Here is an 18,761-nt window from a genome sequence, read left to right as displayed (position 1 = left end):
TCCAGGAAGGGAGTCTCTGCGCTGATCTCTGTAACTATTCCTCTACCTTATTTAGATGAAAAGTGGTGAAAGTTTCGTTTTGATTGAGAGTCGTTCCCTTAGGATAAAGTTTTACAGACAGCGGGGTCGCTTCTGTGGACCAAGAAGTCGGAGGGACTCCGAGGCGTCTAACCGCCAACAGGGTGGGACACAGCTCGGACACTGCTCTACCCTGCTTTATTCTCTCTCATTTATTAGAAATTGTTTTGGGATTATTATAAATGCAATGGACACAGAGATGGAAATGAAAGGGAAAAAGAAGAAAGAAAATGAGATAGGTGGCAAAAAGGTAAAAGGGACAGCAGAATAGAGGAGACAAAGAAGGGCAAAGAGAATACAAGATAACACACTAGAAGTCTGCTTCTGCACCTACAGAAAGAGAGAGGGAAAGAAGAAAAAAAACCACAGGACAAACAAAAAACGCAAATACATCAACAACAACTTTACTCAAAGGTACACGGTACTAATTAATACAGGATATATTTAGTGGCAACTCCATCTCAATATAGAGTGATACTGGGACCCACAAAGGAGCTCTGAAGTCAGGAACCCATGAAGGGGCTCTCAAGTAAGGAACCTACGAAGGACATCAGGAACACAAGGAAGCTTTGGAGCAGGAACACGAGGTGGGTCTTCCTGGACACCCTCAATGTAGAACTCAGGGACAGGACCACAAGGCGGGTCTACTTAGACACTCTTGTCATAGACCTTGGGAACTGAAGCACTGCTTCTCGAAGGCAACTTGGCGCAGGCTCTGTAGCTTGGATGAAATGAGGAGAAGGCTCCGGTGCTTGGAGGCAGCAAGGAGCAGGCTCTGGAATGGCAAATAAGAAATCCAGCTCTGCCACTGACTGCAAAACCAAATGGGTTGAGTTGGGGTTGGGGAGCTGGTTGTGGTCTTGCCGGTGCAGTAACATGTGGACCCTTGCTGAAGGAGTGTGAGGCGTTGGACTCAAAGGCTGCCAGCAGGGTATTACATTTCTTTCAGCATCCCTGACGCCATGGCGGTTGTCTGCTTTGAGTTGGCGGAGAACAGTTAGAGCTTCCCATTGGTGAATCACCAGCATCAAACCCCAGAAAGGCAATCCCTCCTCCACCTCATCCTTTGACTGGCGCCGCATGTTTTTCTCTGTTGCTTGGTTTTTTTTGTGGTTGGGTTCTTCTGTCAGAATTTGAGTTTATTGAAGACCAAAGCGGCAACAGGATATTGGCAGGGCCATGATGGATGGATATTTGCATGAAAAGGAATGATGAACTAACAAACTTGGGAGACAGCAACAGAAAACTTAACAACGAAGGGACAGGAAACAGGAACTTAAATACAACTGAGGTGAAAGAACAGGTACCATACAGGTACTGGATCATGACAAGACAAATTAACCTGAAAGGAGCTGAACAGAGATAAAAAGAAACCCAGGGGAAAAAATCTAACAGAGATCTAACAGGAATAAATCTAGATGTACTAAGAACACAAGGGTACTCTTCATTTTAACTTGGAAGCTAAACACAAAAAAATTAACCAATAAGGCAACACTTATCTAACCAGTGACGTGCGATGGAGTACATGACTGGTGAGGCACAGACTCAGATGTACAAATATATGAACCTACCTAGAGGCTTATATTTAAATCTTGACCTTAACTGAAACATTTTATTATTTTAAAAGCTTTTTGTTATGCTTTAATCAATTCCATACTGTTAAACAATATGACAGCAAGAAAAACCAAAGAATGTTTTGTACAAGGTCTAATTTAAGTATTTAAAAATCTTTTTTTCATTTTGGCTGATCTCTCTTTTTTTTATTAAAACTGAATGTTGTCTGTGATCTTATCTTTATTTGTATATGACGTCCATGGAAACACATTGCATTAATTTAAGTCTTAAAATCACCCAGTTCTCCTTCACCTTTGCGTTGTGGACGCAAATGTTCAGTCTGTGCTCCCCATTCAATGCCAAATCCCACTTAATTGAACCAGATCTTCCAACTCCAGAGTTTTACTTTCTCGCTCTAAAACCTGTTTTAACTGAATATGCAGTTTAGAAAAATCTTTTTCCAGTATTGAGAAGTAAACTTCCATTGTGTCAGACTAAATTTAAACAAGAGTACGGTTACAGAACTTGTTGGTTAAAAACACCCCTGTGCCCTGCGTACTTGAAAAGTATGTAGCGACGTGCTGTTAGCTGTATGTGCCTATGGGGGGTCAGCACTGCCCCCTATCACTGTACTTTTTCCCTCATCCTGTCCATTTTCACTGCACATTTATGGCTGATTAGAAAGATTAACCATGTCGCTCACATTCATTAAATATCTTAGACAGAGTGTGGAACGTCAATATGTCTAGTACAAGTGGAATCTAGCATGTATATTGGCAATATAAAGAGAGACAGCAATGGGCATGCACCGTCTGCATCAGTCAATGTGTTCCATAGCGCCATCAGCGGTGACGCACTATATACTGTCTCACATTGCTTTTCTCCCATGTATATGAATCAACAATGTGTAAATTCAGTATGTATGTCCAAAGGCCAGAAATCCACATTTTAATTTAAAATTCTAAATGTTCAAGGGGGTGAAAGTGAACTAAGCAGCAAAAGAGAACCAAGGAACACTCTAGCACTCGTGCATCCCCATCCATCTCCTCCTCCTTGCACTCCTGGTAGTCATCCCGGCAGTCCTCGCCTTCCTCGCATTCATTCTTCTCCCACTTCTTCTTCTTCGCCATCACCTCTCCCTCCTCCTCCTCCTGGTACCCCTCGACATTGTCCTGGCCGTCCTTGCTGTGCTCGTGCTCGTGCTCGTACTCATCCTTCCCTTTCTTCTACCCCTTCGTGTACAGCTTACCGTCCCGGTCGTCGTCGTTGTGGTTATTGCAGTCATACTTTTCCTTTTCCTTCTCCTTCACCTTCTCTTTCGCCCACACCTCCTCGTAAACCTTGTCATCCCGGTTGTTCTTGGCATCCTCGTCCTGATTATTGTCATACTCCTCTGTATTCTCCTCCTTTTCCTCCCCTCGTTCTGTTTATCCGTATCCTCCTGTTCACTTTCCCTATCCACCTCCCGTGACACGTGTGTACCCTGACTGCAGGGCTTATGTGAACATGACGAAAGAAGAGCTGGAGCTCGACGAAAATAGAGAAGGATGAAGCGAAAGGGCGAGGGACTGCAAAGGCAAAGGCTATGGCAGAGGACAACGAGAAGAACGAAGGAAACACGAAGAAGAAGACGTAGAAGAAGGAGAACAAGAACAAGAAATACAAGGAGAAGAACAAAAAACAAGATGACGAAAACCAAGATACAGAAGAAACTGTTGCACCTGGTTACCTTTCCTGAGATGACAAAATACAATGGGTCAGCAGCAGCAGTAGGGGAAGCAATAGGGGCAGCAGCAGCAGCAGACTCCGACCTCGACTCTTTGGAGTCACGCGAGCTCCGCTGTCGTGGCTCAATTCCACCAGGCTCGGATGGGAGGGGACCAGCCCCGTGTGTGCTGGCCCTCGTGGTGGACCGAGATGTGCTCTCTGCCTTCCGGGTGTTTTACTCACCCGAGGTGGTGTGCCTGGTGCTCGAGGCCACAGAGAAGGGGGTCGAGCAGCAGCAGGCACGAGAGGCGGACACAGCGGCTGCGGTCACCCCAGACGAGGTGGAGCTGCTGTTTTGTGTGTGTGTGTGTGTGTGTGTGTGTGTGTACCATGGTTCATGGTGGTCACATTTTCCGATTTTATTTCGTGTGTTTGAGTGTTTTACTATGAGTTGCTTTGGTTCATTTTATTCATTTTCAATTTTAACATTTTTATTTCTCTCCTCTCGTCTCATCTTCCAATCTACTCTCTTGTCTCCTCTCATCTTCCAATCTCCTCTCCTCTCCTCTCCTCTCCTCTCCTCTCCTCTCCTCTCCTCTCGTCTCATCTTCCAATCTACTCTCTTGTCTCCTCTCATCTTCCAATCTCCTCTCCTCTCCTCTCCTCTCCTCTCCTCTCCTCTCCTCTCCTCTCCTCTCCTCTCCTCTCCTCTCCTGTCCTCTCCTCTCCTCTCCTCTCCTCTCCTCTCCTCTCCACTCCTCTCCTCTCCTCTCCTCTCCTCTCCTCTCCTCTCCTCTCCTCTCCTCTCCTCTCCTCTCCTCTCCTCTCCTCTCCTCTCCTCTCCTCTCCTCTCCCTGTATCTGCCCTCTTCCAGGACGATGCCCCTTCCCCCAGTACATACCAAGCAAGCTGAGCAAGACCAGCTCGCTCTGTTGCCTCTGTCGCAAGTACGTGTGTAGATCCTGTGGGCCTCCGTGCTGCCATGTGTGCAGACCTTCACTTCAGAAGGCAGCTGCTGCAGTGCCGGAGGGTTCTCACTAAGCTGCCCCTGTGTCTGTGTTTTTTATTTGTTTTTTTTTTTTATTTGGGAGTTTTCTCTCTTTATTTCGTGGCCTGGGGAACTGACAGGACTGAGTCACCCCTAACCGATAAAACTGATCTGAGTCTCCAGGGTGAAGAGTAAAAACCAAATGGGTTGAGTTGGAGTACCTTGTACCATGTACCATGTTTCGGGGACCTTGCTTGTGAACAAAAAATAAATAAATAAATAAATCATGTTAAAAATTAAAACAATAATAATAAAAAATAAAAAAAACAGCGGATTTTGCATAATGTACATGTGCGAATATATGTAGTGCTAGAGTATACCACGACAACCCTGCCGCAGGTACTAGCCGTGCGTCCGTCCAGGACAGTTGAGGCACACAGCGGCACCTGTTTGGAAAGCTAGGTGGGGTTTTTGCTCCTTATGTAGAATATAAGGAAGGATCACATACTCTCTCATCACAAACTTTACTGAACCCCCATGATTGAGAACAACGCGAAGTCAGACCAGGGAATGACCACCGTTGTCATCAAGATCGCGGGTGGACAAACACATTTGAGTCCAGACCTTCTAGTCGTGATGGCTGAATTCGGCGTCGTGCTGAACTTACGTCCCCCAAGGTGCTGACGAGAGCTTTTCTAGTGCCGATGTTCTACAAAGTGAAAAAGGAAAACTTGCTTCCGCTGTCCGGAGAGAAACACGAACACGACGACCCATACTGGTGGGTCTATGGGCTCACAGACAAAAAGGTTTGTATGCATCCGATGGCTCAACACGTTTTGACATCGGGTGGCTTCGACCCCCATCTGACTTCAAGTGATGTGCTAACAAGATCCTTTCTCTTGGCGTTTTTACACAAAATTGATGTTGACGCCTGTTACTCCATTCATGTTCCGGGACAGCGAGGCGAGTGGGACCCTTGGGTCTACACGATCCAGGTAGGAAGGATTAATTTGAAGCCAGAGGTCAAGGCCGCATTAATCAAAAGCGGTGTGGACCACCAGTCTAATCTCGCTCGAGGTCCTGTCGAAGGTCCTTGCGGGCCACACGGTGCACGCAGTGCTAAGGTAAAATTTGCCATCGCGGGATGACCAGAGCACTCCTGGAAATTAAACGCGTCGAGTGCTCCTTGTACCGCGTGGGTGACGGAAAGTGTCCCGAGGCTGTCCCTTGGAACAGAGTGTTCCTACGGCTCGCATTATCATATTTTGTCTTTTCTTTTCTTTTCTTTTTAATGTTTTAATCAATAGCCTCCAAACGGAGAGTGAGGGGTGTTCTGAGTGTGTGTCATGACATTGCCTTGTACCACGTATCTCTGTGTGGCCTTGCATATGAGTGTATTCCAAAGAAACAAGAATAAAAATGTATTCCCCCACCCCCCGTATACTGGTTTCATATTGTCGTATCATTTCACACACACTCACACACAGACACACACACACAAACATAGGGGTATTACCACAAGATTTGTTATTCATGGGGAGGAGCAGGAGGGGTCAGGTGGATCCCAGCTATGTTTTGTTTTTTTGTCTCCATGTCTTGGTTTCGGCCACTGTCTCACGCCTCCCGTGACATATGCCTCGCTCTGTACAAGCTGTACACAAGCGCTGAGGAAGGGGAGACTGTTGTTGATAGCAATACAGGACCAGTGGATGAGGTTGATGGCTTCCGGCAACTCACAACTTCCACAAGCGTCACAGGAACAGGATGAAGTTGATGGATGAATGTCTTCCACACTCATATCTACAGTGAGAACTGCGTTACTTCATCTGCTCAACATTGTCTGTCTGATATTCCACCGGGAAAGCTCCGGCCGTGAAATAAATTGCCCCAGCCAAAATCAACACCAATGCCTAGAGCGGGGATGTCAGACTAGATGTGTCTAAGTGAGGCTCCGCTCTGACAAATCGGGTTTTTCTATAAAAACACCACTTTCTGACCAAAGACATTAAGCAGATGTTTGTTAAAATTGCATGGTACAAGTTTAATGATGGCTCCAAAGAAACAAACGACGAAGATACCCGAGGAAGAAAATCTGGTACCTTTTGAGAGTGAGTCGTTAACTGAGCTGGTGGCTAATCCCTCATTACAAAGTGCAGCTATTCTCTCCGCTATAAATGGGATGAGGAAACAAATGGATGAGAGGTTGGACTCACTGGAAGAATCTTTGCAGGCACGTCTCGACTCAATGCAGTGGAAGTAATGACCAGTGACCACAACAACAAGTTGGCTGCACTCAAACTTCAGGCTAAACGCCAAAACATAAAAATCACAGCCCTACCTGAAAATGCTGAGTCTAACTGCCCGGTTGAGTTTGTGGCCAACTTTATCAAAAATCTGTTGGGGAAAGAACATTTTCCGAAGTAGTGCAGCACAACAATCTCCCTCGATGTATCAAGGCCACCGCATCCATATCTTTCTGGACTCTCCGGCTGAAATTATGAAACGTCAACTTTTTGAAGACACCAGGAAAAGGTTCAAGTCAGCTGGCCTTCGCACAGGATTTATTTACCCTGCTCAATTGAGAGTCATCCATGAAAATGTCACCTCAACGTTTAATAATCCAGAGGAAGCGAAGTTGTTTGCAGACAATCTTGCCACATAAAGATGCCCCGGGAGAGACTGTGAGTGGCGGTAACCATAGTTAAACTCTAATTTATGGCATTCCTTGTCCTTGAGAGTTTATTTTTCAATAATTGCCTTACATACTTTCTATATTTGTTCCAGGGTGGTGTTTAATTTATACGACTTTCATGTCCGAGGGGAAGCAAGATGTTTGATTGTTAGCTTTTTCACAGCTTAGAGTTAGGCTAAGCTTAGTTGGATTCCCCCCTTTAACAGTATGTCTAACTGGTTTTTTTTTTGTACTTTGTGTAGGAAAGTGGAATTGGGGGAAGGGTGGGTTTTTGTATATCTTTGGTACACTTGTATGTTTTTTATCTGAGGCTTTCACTGTGTCCACTATTCCAGGACAAACTGCCTCCATCTTTAGAGCCTTCAGGGCTCTGCCACAGATCTTCAGGGTTCGCCACAGATCTTCAGGGCCTCGCCGCAGATCTTCAGGGCCTCGCCGAGGGTTCCAGCAGTTTCTGCACCGCTCTCCAGGGCTCCACCATGGTTCCAAGTCTCTTGAGCTCCACTGCCAGCCTCTTTGAGGCCGACCTCCTGAGCAGGTTCCCCAAGGGTCCTCTACACTGCCGGCCAGCTTCCTTGTGGCCAGCCTCCAAACCGCCTGCCCCGAATGTCCTCTACGCTCTGTGGCAGGCCTCAAGACCATCTGCTCCTTCGTCGCAAACCTCCTAGACTCTGTCTCAATCATCGACTATCGCTGAGATCCCAACATCCTGGTCATCCTCCTGAACTTTGTGTCTGCTCGAGGCGACCTCACGGCCGTCCTCCTGAACTCTGTTTCTGGTTTTCACCCTGTGTGGATTGTTTTTGTTTTTGTTTCTAGCCCTCCTTCTGAGGCCCCCTCCGCCCACCCTGGTCAGGTGTTTCAGTTTTGTTATGTTTCGTTTCTGGACATGAATGACACCTCTGATACTTCAGATTCAAATCTGTGGGAAACATTTAAAGCAGTCATTAGGGGTTATTTTGTTTCTCATGAGGCATCATTGAAAAAAATCAAGAAACTGGAGATTAGTTGAAATTGATAATAAATTATCTCAAATTGAGACACATTATAAACAGAATTATAATAGTCAAATGCTTAAAGAAATCATTACTGTTAAATCTGAGTATAAAATAATCTTAACTAAACAAGTCAGCGATCAATTGTACAGCCCAAGTCTTGGGCTGTGGACAATGTGAAACATGTATTGTTCTCTGATGAGTTCACCTTTACTGTTTTCCCCACATCCGGGAGAGTTACGGTGTGGAGAAGCCCCAAAGAAGTGTACCACCCAGACTGTTGCATGCCCAGAGTGAAGCCTGGGGGTGGATCAGTGATGGTTTGGGCTGCCATATCATGGCATTCCCTTGGCCCAATACTTGTGCTAGATGGGACTGCCAAGGACTGCCAAGGACTACCGAACCATTCTTGAGGACCATGTGCATCCAATGGTTCAAACATTGTATCCTGAAGGCGGTGTCGTGTATTAGGATGACAATGCACCAATACACATAGCAAGACTGGTGAAAGATTGGTTTGATGAACATGAAAGTGAAGTTGAACATCTCCCATGGCCTGCACAGTCACCAGATCTAAATATTATTGAGCCACTTTGGGGTGTTTTGGAGGAGCGAGTCAGGAAATGTTTTCCTCCACCAGTATCATGTAGTGACCTGGCCACTATCCTGCAAGAAGAATGGCTTAAAATCCCGAGTTTCCACCATAACGAAACTCCGAAGAATTCTGTCCAAAAGCCCAAAACCCAATGATATGGGCAACTCTCCATGCTGTTTGCCAGAGCCAGAAGAGCTTTACTCTGGACTTATTTGAAAGCACAGCTTATGTGGGCACAAGAGAAACAGTCCGGAGGAAAGTTCTCCCTCCCTACTGAAGACGTTAAAGTGGACCAGGAAAGAGTGAATCTCCCATCAACAGGCCTGGGGAGGGCCTGGGTTTTTGGATTGATAGGGGACTCTGTGCAATGACAGTCTCACTCTGGAGCGATCAAGAAACTGAGGGGGGTAACGTACAAACACACATATTTGCATATATCTTCTGTTTTCTGCAAGGAAGAAAGCTTGACTGCTGCTCATGTGGCACGCTTGGCTGATGCTGATAGATGAAGCGGGTTAAAATATTATTTTAGGGTTAGAAAATGATCCTCAAAAAGGTGATAACTTATGCTCATTTGACACTTTCCAGTTAATTGTTTTAGAGAAGAAAGTTCTCTCTCATGTCATGGTAGATTCAGTGTTAACTATTTTAGTTATTAAAAATGATCAGAAGGCAGATAACGTTTTAACACCCCCAAAACATAGCGGTAACCATGTGTTTTTATGTCAGCTTCAGGATAAGACCATGAAGGAGCATTTTCAAAACCCATCTCATGCATAACACCTGACTGGGTCTCTTTCAAGCATTGTTTTCTGTTGTCAGAGTTGTGATCCATAAATCTTATGGACAGAGACCTTATGTGCAAGCTTGGAATAACGTTAGGTTCACTCTAACTTGTCTCCGTACGGTCTTTGACACAGTATTTACAGGAGGGTGCAGCATTGTCCATAAGTGCTAATTTATGCTTATGGAAGGTGCAAATTCATTGTTTTCACAGCAGAGCCAGAACTAGGATTCTTTATAACAGAATAAAGACAGATATAGCCCTTGATTTTAGGAAACTAAATAAATAAATAAATAAATGAAGGCCCTCTTTTAACACTAAAGAGGAAGAGCGCCCCAAACTCCAGTCTCCTCCCCAGGTAGAAATGTTTAATTTCATGACAACTTGGATGAGTTCGAAATTGTTCAAATAAATGTTTAAGTTTTTAGGGTTTAAAGGTTAAAAGCATACATAGGAGTACAAAGGAACACAAGATAATTTCAAATTACTTGGAAATAAAATATTGGAAAATTTATCAGCATTTGATTTGTAAAAGAGGGGTCTTAGAAATAATTTTCTCCTCAAATCTTAAACCTTAAATAGCCCGATTTTAAGAAAATTATGAGAAAATTATGTCGGATCTCCTTTTGAAGCGCTTTGCGGTAACAAAATCTAGTTTGGCTTTGAGCTTCTTTAGCTTAATTTCTGGTTAGGTTTAACAGTGTTTGGGTATACCATAAAAATGTCTTTGCCAGCTTAAAATACTTCTCTGCATTTAACCTGAGCAGAGAAATTCTTAAATACAGCTGTGGATTATAGCACACCTAACAAAAAGAGAATTATAACAGTAACTCAGAATTACAATTGCTATTATTACAGTTACAGTACAAAGAATTGGCAAAGAGCTCTGGCATCAGTAAATTTGAATTAATGTAAGAGAAGGCTGTTGCTGTGCTTATAAATTATTTGAGATCTCTTTAAATTATGTGAACTTATCTTTAAAAGGGATCCTAACGATTAACATAACAAAATTGATCTATTAAAGTATTAAGAGATACTAAGAAAACACATGCTAAAAAGAGATTGTTGAAAATGGTTTGCATATAGTTCCTGAAGCTTCAGTAAGTCACTCAATAAATTTGATATTTTATGATGTTTTTACATTGAATGAGTGTTTGTTCTTAAAAATCAATTAATTCAGTCTTATTTATATATCGCCAGTTCACAACACATTGTCACAAGGCACTTTAAAAAGTCAATTCAATTGAATCATACAGATTTCAAGTTGGATAAATACATTACAATTAATCCTAACTATCAAACAGTGCAGTCAGATTCAATTTATTATTCAAATTGGTGAAACGATTTCTATCTAAGGAAACCCAGCAGATTGCATCGAGCCAGTGACTTGCAGCATTCACTCCTCCTTCATGAGCATGTAGAGACAGTGGACAGTTGCTTGCATTGTCTTTGCACCAATCGACAGTGGAGAGGAAAACTCCCTTTTAACAGGAAGAAACCTCCAGCAGAACCAGAACCAGGCTCAGTGTGAGCGGCCATCTGCCACGACCGACTGGGGGTTTGAGAGAACAGAGCAGAGACACAAAGAGAACAAAGAAGCACTGATCCAGGAGTACTTTCTATATGAAAGTAAAGTGAAATATTAATGGTTATAGCTCCTTTAGAGGCTTCATCTATAGGAGACAAAGACAACTAAGCAGATTAACTCTGAGCCAGTTTTTAATTCTAGAGGATGAAAGAGAGCACATACAGTGAGTCACAGTAAAATCTCAGTCAGTAGCTATGTCTAGGAGAGACAGGCTTAAACACTGAAAGACAGGGCCAAGTGGATCTTCTTTAGAAAGTGAGCATTAAGTTGTTGGCAGCAGCAGCTTGACCGATGACCCCCTCCAGGAAGGGGCCACAGAAAAACACAGAGCCAGGTCAAATGTAGCTTCTAGAAAGAGAAAAAACAGAGAGAACAGATAAAGTTAAAAGCTGAAATAACAGCAAATAATACAAAATTGGAGAGTAGGGTGAGAATGTAGCAGAGAGAGTGAAAGTGGTCATTATGTCCTCCAGCAGCCTAAGCCTATAGCAGCATAACTACAGAGATAGCTCAGGATAACCTAAGCCACTCTAACTACAAGCTTTATCAAAAAGGAAAGTTTTAAGCCTAGCCTTAAAAGTAGACAGGGTGTCTGCCTCACAGACTAAAACTGGGAGCTGGCTCCACAGGAGAGGAGCCTGATAACTAAAGGATCTGCCTCCCATTCTACTTCTAGAGACTCTAGGAACCACCAGTAAACCTGCAGTCTGAGAACGAAGCGCTCTGTTAGGAACATATGGAACAATCAGATCTCTGATGTATGATGGAGCTTGATCATTAAGGGCTTTATATGTGAGGAGGATAATTTTAAATTCTATTCTGGATTTAACAGGGAACCGATGAAGGGAAGCTAAAATATGAGAAATACGATCTTGTCATAGTGAGTGTCATTTTTTAACTCTGAGAGTGACACAACTACAAGGACAGGACAGCGTTTCTTCTTCCTTTATTTTCAAAAAAGTAAGCTGGCACGGTAGGAGCCCGGGCTGGATCCGCCTTGGAATCTGGATCTTCACTGAGGAGGAGACGAGATGGGTTATTGAGGTTCCAGGAGAATGGAGATCGATTTCACTGAAAGGATTGAGTCGAACTTACTGTTGGAGGGGTGTTGAGTTTGCTTGGGAGAGGTAAGTCTTTCCACAGTGACAGAGGCCAGCAGCGAGCGTGGGGGCGAGACACTGTTGATCTTTTGTTCCCTCTTAGTGCGTTTAGAGTCGGGGTGTCTTTGTTTGAGCATGTGATGTTGGAGAGTGGACAGGCAGGTGAACAGGAGTTAGGTTTCCCCAAAAAGTGTACTCAGAGCAGTTGGGCTGGAGACAGGAACAATAGGGAGACTCACGGCGGAATAGGCTGCGTCTTGTTTCTGATTGCCACTTGAACAGGAAAAGGAACGGGAGCCAGGGGTATCCAGGAGTGTAGTTTGAAGTAACAGGAAAAAATTTAAGCGATAAGAGCAGGGTCTAACAGGCCAGCAGAGAGTTGCATACCATGCTCAGTTTACCACCCTGATGAAGCAACGAGCTGACTCCTCCCTCCAGGTTCCAGCTCCTTAAGTAGCCCTGGTGATTACACTCTCATCCACCACACCTGTGAGGCAACAACTGTGAGACAACACCTGCCAGTGACACCCTGTAGCAGAGGGAAAACAACAGTGCCACACACACAAACTGCACACTGACACTGTGGGTATGACAGATCTCACTTTTTAATTTTCAGCAGAACTCTTGCTGTAGCATTTATGTATGCCAATGATTTTATTTTTAATAGAATAAATTTTATTTTGGAAGAATCCCATAAAGGGGAATGGATTGCTCAAGAGAGCTATGACTCTGTAAGTTTAGCAACTGTACTAAAGAGAAACCTAGGATTATTCTTGTTCTCTTCTATTAATGATGTGAAATAAGCTGTTCTAGCTTGGTGAAGTGTCTTTTTATACACCAGTAGGCTGTTTTTCCAGATTAAGTAGGAGTCCTGTGCTTTTCAGTGATAATGAGGAAATTAAAAGTGGAACAGATTCTTTAAAGGTTTTTACAGCAATGTCTGATAATGATCTACTATAATGAAATTTACTTTCAGGTGTGGAGTACTCGGTTAAATTAAACTCAAAGGTTATTAAAAAATGGTCAAACAGGACAGATTTATGAGAAAATATTGTTATGTCTTTACATTCAATGCCACATGTCAGCACAAGGTCCCGAGAATGAAGACAAAGGTGGGTGGGTTTGTTAATGTTTTGAGCAAAGCCAATTGAGTCTAAGATAGCCTAAATATAGCGTTTAATGCTATCACTTTCAATGTCAACTTGAATGTTAAAATCCCCCACTATAATGATCCTATCTGTATTTAAAACTAAATCAGATAAGAAGTCTGGGACTGATCTAAAAATTGAGAGTAAGAGCCTGGTGGACGGTACAAACCAACAAACAGAAGTGGTTTTAGTGCTTTGCAATTTGGATGAGGAAAACTAAGGATTAAATATTCAAAAGAGTTGTAGCTATTAATTGGTCTGGGACTAATCAATAAATCGGACTGAAAGATGGTTGCTACTCCTCCTCCTTGCCCAGCATTTTGAGGTATGTGGAAATTTAAATAATTAGCAAGAGTTGACTCATTTATAGTAACATAATCCTCTTGCTGCAGCCAAGTTTCAGTGAGACAAAATAAATCAATCTGATTGTCACAAATCAAGTCATTAACTAACAAAGTCTTTAAAGAGAGAGATCTTATGTTCAATAAGCCACATTTAATTGTTTTATTTTTTTCAGTCTGAGTTTTACTTATTTCTGTGAGATTTTCATGGTTTCCTCCTTTTAGATAATTTTTTAATCTATTTAATTTTGGCCGTGGGCAATACATTGTCTTAATAGGGTAATGGGTGGGTAGCAGTACAGAAGCTGCGGGGAGGAGTGTTAAACTACGACCCTGCTTCCTGGTCTGAACCTTGGGTCGTCAGAGTTTTGGAGAACTAATAAATTATGTGTTGCATGACACAATAATTCATGTTTAGAATAACATTTCCTAACCTTTGATTGATTAAAACCTTCAATTTTCAGGAAAGTTAAGAAGGAACTTGTTTCTGAGGTAGGAGCATGCTAACAGTTTTGCAGTTTAAGGTACACTAAGATGGGTTGAAATGAAGGAATTGTGGGGACCGCCCACGGCACAGCCATAGACAGAGGTTAGTTCTGCCTGGTTCCAACCACCTACCAGGTTTGTACAATTTCCATGGGAACAGTCACCCCTCCTTCCTGAGTTTCACACTGCTCGAGAGACAAGAGAATTAAAAGGCTTGTAGTGATTATTGCGCTAAACGTATGTTTTATATAATTACTGAGAAAGAATAAATCATGACATTTAGATTTCTGTGTTTTATTATGAAAAGGTTAATGAAATGTTTTAAACTTCTTCAAGAATTAGCTTTGCATGCAAAATCATTAGGAATTTATTAGATTAAATGCTTTCCCTGGTACTATTAAACTAGCTGAGAGTTGAGATATGCCAAAAATAAGGCCAAAATTAATTTCTTTAATTCTATGTCATATGGTCCTGGTTGCTAAAACATTTTATTTCAAACATTTTGCTAAATTGCCGCATGGTTTGGACCATGCTTCAAAACCGGGGAATGTCAGAATAAAATAACACTGAGTTACAAAGGTTTTAATACAAGTTTAACACTGGGGAAAAGGTTAACACATATCTGCAGTGAGGACTTAGTGACATTGTGAGAGACATTTTATACTTTGTTTATGTAACTGGTGTTCAGCTCCCCAATGCCACATTGTGAAAACTTGTCTGAATGTATGGTGTTAATTCTTTTGAGAAATTATACATCTCCGCAGATTAGACCATTTTGAAATTTTCTTTAGGTATTCTGAAACTATGGAAATAATGACCTATAATCAGGGCTTAAACAAACATCAGATGTCACGCTTGTAATATTCAGAATATTTAGCTGATTGTCACTGCTAGGAAAACAGGCGGAGTCAGGGAATTAATTAACATCCAAGTATCTCTCTATTTGAACACTTGTGGGCAATAATATGATATATGTGTGTTATAAACTGAGTTAAGCCCCTGGGGTAATAATGAACCACTGCATTTATATAGCAAAATCCAGAAAAACAGACATAGGCTTGGTGTAGTGAAAACACAGAATAATTTATTTATTCTAGAACTGTTGAAGGCCACAGAAAAAAACATAATTGCTCTGTGAATGCAACGATGGAGGTGAGCAGGTTTTTGGGATTTGACCCACGAACACACTGTGCATATCACCCACAGAGTGGTGGGGCAGTGGGGTGTGAAAATGGGACTTTTAAATTAAAACTAACCCAAGAAAACCTCAGTCCTTTTGAAGTGTTGCTTGGCACTCCTAATTTAGGCATGGTGATATTGCCAAGATCACTGCCCTCCACACCTTTTGGGAAGATTGGATGTTGTTTTACTGTCAAAACCTTTGTGCTTTCTCAAGTTTCACAAAAGGTGAAGTCTGCATTACTTGAGAACAGCCACATCCTCCTCTACCCTTTTTATTCCAAGCGATTAGGTTCTGGTCAGAGAGTTTTAGGAAAAAAAAAAAAACTGGAAGTCCAGAAGCTGGACAGGTCCATATCAGATCCCACCCACACCACTGTCAAGGTAGCAGAGCGTGTTACCTGGATACACACATCACACTGCAAGAAAGCTCCAGCTCCTCAGGATTCCCCTTGCTTCCCCATTTGCCCCACACGTTGAGAGACACATAGGAACATACAGGGAAGACCTCTACACATTGCACATAACCTTTCTCCAACATAATGAACTGCCAACATCTGAGGCAGAGAAAATGTCAAGCAAGTGCCCCCATCCTTATTTAGTTTTAGCAGCTCTAACTTCCCTTGCAGTGTTTGAAGCTATTTAACTTGTTGTGGTTGCTGTCTCATTCCCTGCTTGAGAACCCTGATTAATAGATTTATTATGACTGCTCTAGTCAGTCAGTCATTTTCTGCCACTTATTCCTTTGTGGGTCGTGGGGGAGCTGGTGCCTATCTCCAGCGGTCTATGGGCAAGAGGTCACCAGTCCATCACAGGGCAACACACAAACAACCATGCACACACTCATACACCTAAGGGCAATTTAGAGTTATCCATTAAACTAACAGGCATGTCTTTGGACTGTGGGAGGAAGCCAGAGAACCTGGTGAGAACCCACACATGCACAGGGAGAACATGCAAACTCCATGCAGAAAGATCCCAGACTGGGAATTGAACCCAGGACCTTCTTGCTGCAAGGCAACAGTGCTACCAACTGCACCACCATGCAGCCCAGCTCTATCTGACTGCTCTATCAAAAGAAAAAAATTAAGACTTAAATCAAGGCACTTTGATAGCAACACTGACTGAGGAGGAAACCACAGATGTATTTATCTAACTTTTATGCTTCTATTTTTATTTGACATTTATCCTTATGGTATTATTACGAAATTGAAAAGTGTTCATTTCCATCTTTGTTTAGTTTGACTATGGAAGCCTAACTTCCACAAAAATAGAATTCTTGTTTCTAAACATATTTATGAAGATGGTTACTTGGAGAGCCCTGATGACTCTGACAGCTTCAATAACTCTCATAATGATGATGATTGTTTATGATTTTACCACTGTTTAATCTCCATTTATTCAAATGTCCTTATTGTTTTACGAATATTATATTCATTTATTCATTCATGAACACACACAGAGGGCTGATGATTTGAAAATCATGTTTCTTTGTTTGTTTTATTTCTTATTCCATTTTTATTTGGTTTTATTATTTTTTTCATTTATTTCTGGTTGTTGGACCATCTGCCGTCTGCTGCTACACCTCCCAGAATGTACTGCAGTTAACAGTAAGTGAGCATCGCAGCTCTGATGTCACAGTGAGCTATATCAGAACACATGAGCTGCTCCAATGTTGCTTTTTCTTCCGCTGGAAGGTTACTACGCAATGGAGAAGAAACTCACACGTGGGTGTTCATTCATTCTCCTAACTGCCAAAACTCATGAGAAGCTCAACAAGCTAAAAGCTTATTGGGATAAGAAGACCAGTAGGTTTTACCGTTCCGATCGAAGGCATGGACCTGACACGCAACTCAAAAAAAACCCATGCTCAAAAAAACCCATGGAGGTTTTCCAAGGAGACAAAATTTTCCTCTTTGTTTTTGCTCCAGTCGACTGCTGTCAGTCATATTTTTCCCCTTTTGCCAAAGGAGGAGAAGCTGACCGTCCTTGAGTTTGTTACGTCGCGTAACAAAACCACCCCCCCAGAATCGCCACTTATTGTAGTCCAATGTGCTCTAAGTTGCATGTGAATGCAATGTCTTATTGAAGCTTTGACTGCTGTTGCTGTGCTTTGAACCTGTGTGTGTCTCACTGTGTTTTGAACACCTGAGCACGTTCCAAGGCCAAACAGTAAGCAATAATATGCCCTGTTTTGTGACAATATAAACACTCTCTATTCTTTTTAGCTGTGCTAGCTTGGCTTTATCACTCATTACCTTACAGAAGCAGTTTTACTCGGAACAGACTGAAAAACCGTTTTGTGTGTGAGCACGTATTCATCAGCGAGAACCAGCAGACAGAGATTCTACCTTCTGCTCATTAAAGTGCATTACAATGCATTCTGGTAAAAAGTTATTGAACTCCTCTATCAAAACTAGCTCTCTTAGGTTGGGGAAGTTTGAGACTTTACATGAAGAACACAATCTATCAAAAAGGGTCCCCTTCTCTCTGGCGAACTCTAAACAGGTTTTTCTTAAAAAACCTAAACCTTTGTCGATAAGCCTCTGGGACAAGTTCATAGGCCTTCAAAATGGCAGCCTTACTCTTTTCATAATCTAGGGTGTCATCAAGAGGGAGAGCTGCAACACATTCTTGTGCTTTACCATGGAATTTACACTGAAGTAAAAGTGACCAGGCCTCAGGTGGCCACAGCAAAGCTTGTGCTCTTCGCTCAAAAGCTAAGAAATAACAATCTTCTACTGTTTCACGGAATTCAGGCACCAAAGCAACAAATTTTGTGATATAAACGGTCTATTTTGGGAAGAAGCAGAGGATGAATCAACAGAATCACCGGTGGAGATAGCAGAAACAGTAGCCCTGGCCTGCGATTTAAGCTCTAACTGACCTAGCTTCACAGCTGTTTCAGCTTCCTTTTCAAACCTTTTGACTTCCAGCTGGAATTGCCTAAGCTGTGCTTTTACTTGGGCCTCAAGGTGCAGTCTAGCAAGTCAGATCTTTACCTGAGCATCAGCTTTTGGCCCAGTCAAACTACTGGCGTCAGAGAGGGGATCAAACCGAGGGAGTGTGTAAGGAGTCTTAATCCCTGCACCCACCTCAGCATACGCATCCGGGACTAGTTGAGGTCTACTCAAAACCTTTCTGTCCCCTTCATCATTGGAAAGAGCCACAGATGGTACCACAGCAACAGAAGTCGGAGCAGGTTCAGACACAGAAATCTCAGGGAACACAATATGTCCCAGTTCTACCAATTTCCCCACAACAAGGTTCTTCAACTCCTTTTTAAGAAGTTGCTTTGGGCAGGAAATGGAGAAATGAACAGCAATTTGAGCCAAATAATTTTTACGGCAGAGTTCCAGCTGATCGAGAGAGGGACACTTCAGAAACTGCTCCAGATCAAACTGTGCCATGCTAAACAAACAGCACAAGGGGCAGGTGCACACCAAAGCCTAGCACTTAACTGAACTGAAAAAAACTATTACCACTTTTTAGTCACAGGATTTCAATAATAATCCCGGACGAGCCC

General features: G+C 42.6%; 1 long non-coding RNA gene across 1 annotated transcript; it reads right to left on the bottom strand.

Moving 5' to 3' along the window:
• Positions 1 to 11,910: 11,910 nt before the first annotated feature.
• Positions 11,911 to 12,496, bottom strand: LOC124884878. The gene is made up of 2 exons (XR_007042538.1): positions 12,077 to 12,496; positions 11,911 to 11,996 (listed from the first exon to the last, which is right to left on the bottom strand). It is a non-coding gene; the product is annotated as an uncharacterized LOC124884878 (long non-coding RNA).
• Positions 12,497 to 18,761: the final 6,265 nt, after the last annotated feature.

Source organism: Girardinichthys multiradiatus, chromosome 19 (assembly GCF_021462225.1).
Source record: "Girardinichthys multiradiatus isolate DD_20200921_A chromosome 19, DD_fGirMul_XY1, whole genome shotgun sequence".
Taxonomy (NCBI): Eukaryota; Metazoa; Chordata; class Actinopteri; order Cyprinodontiformes; family Goodeidae; genus Girardinichthys; species Girardinichthys multiradiatus.
The sequence above is the reverse complement of the archived record's forward strand: the minus strand, read 5'-3'. Positions and strand labels throughout refer to the sequence as shown.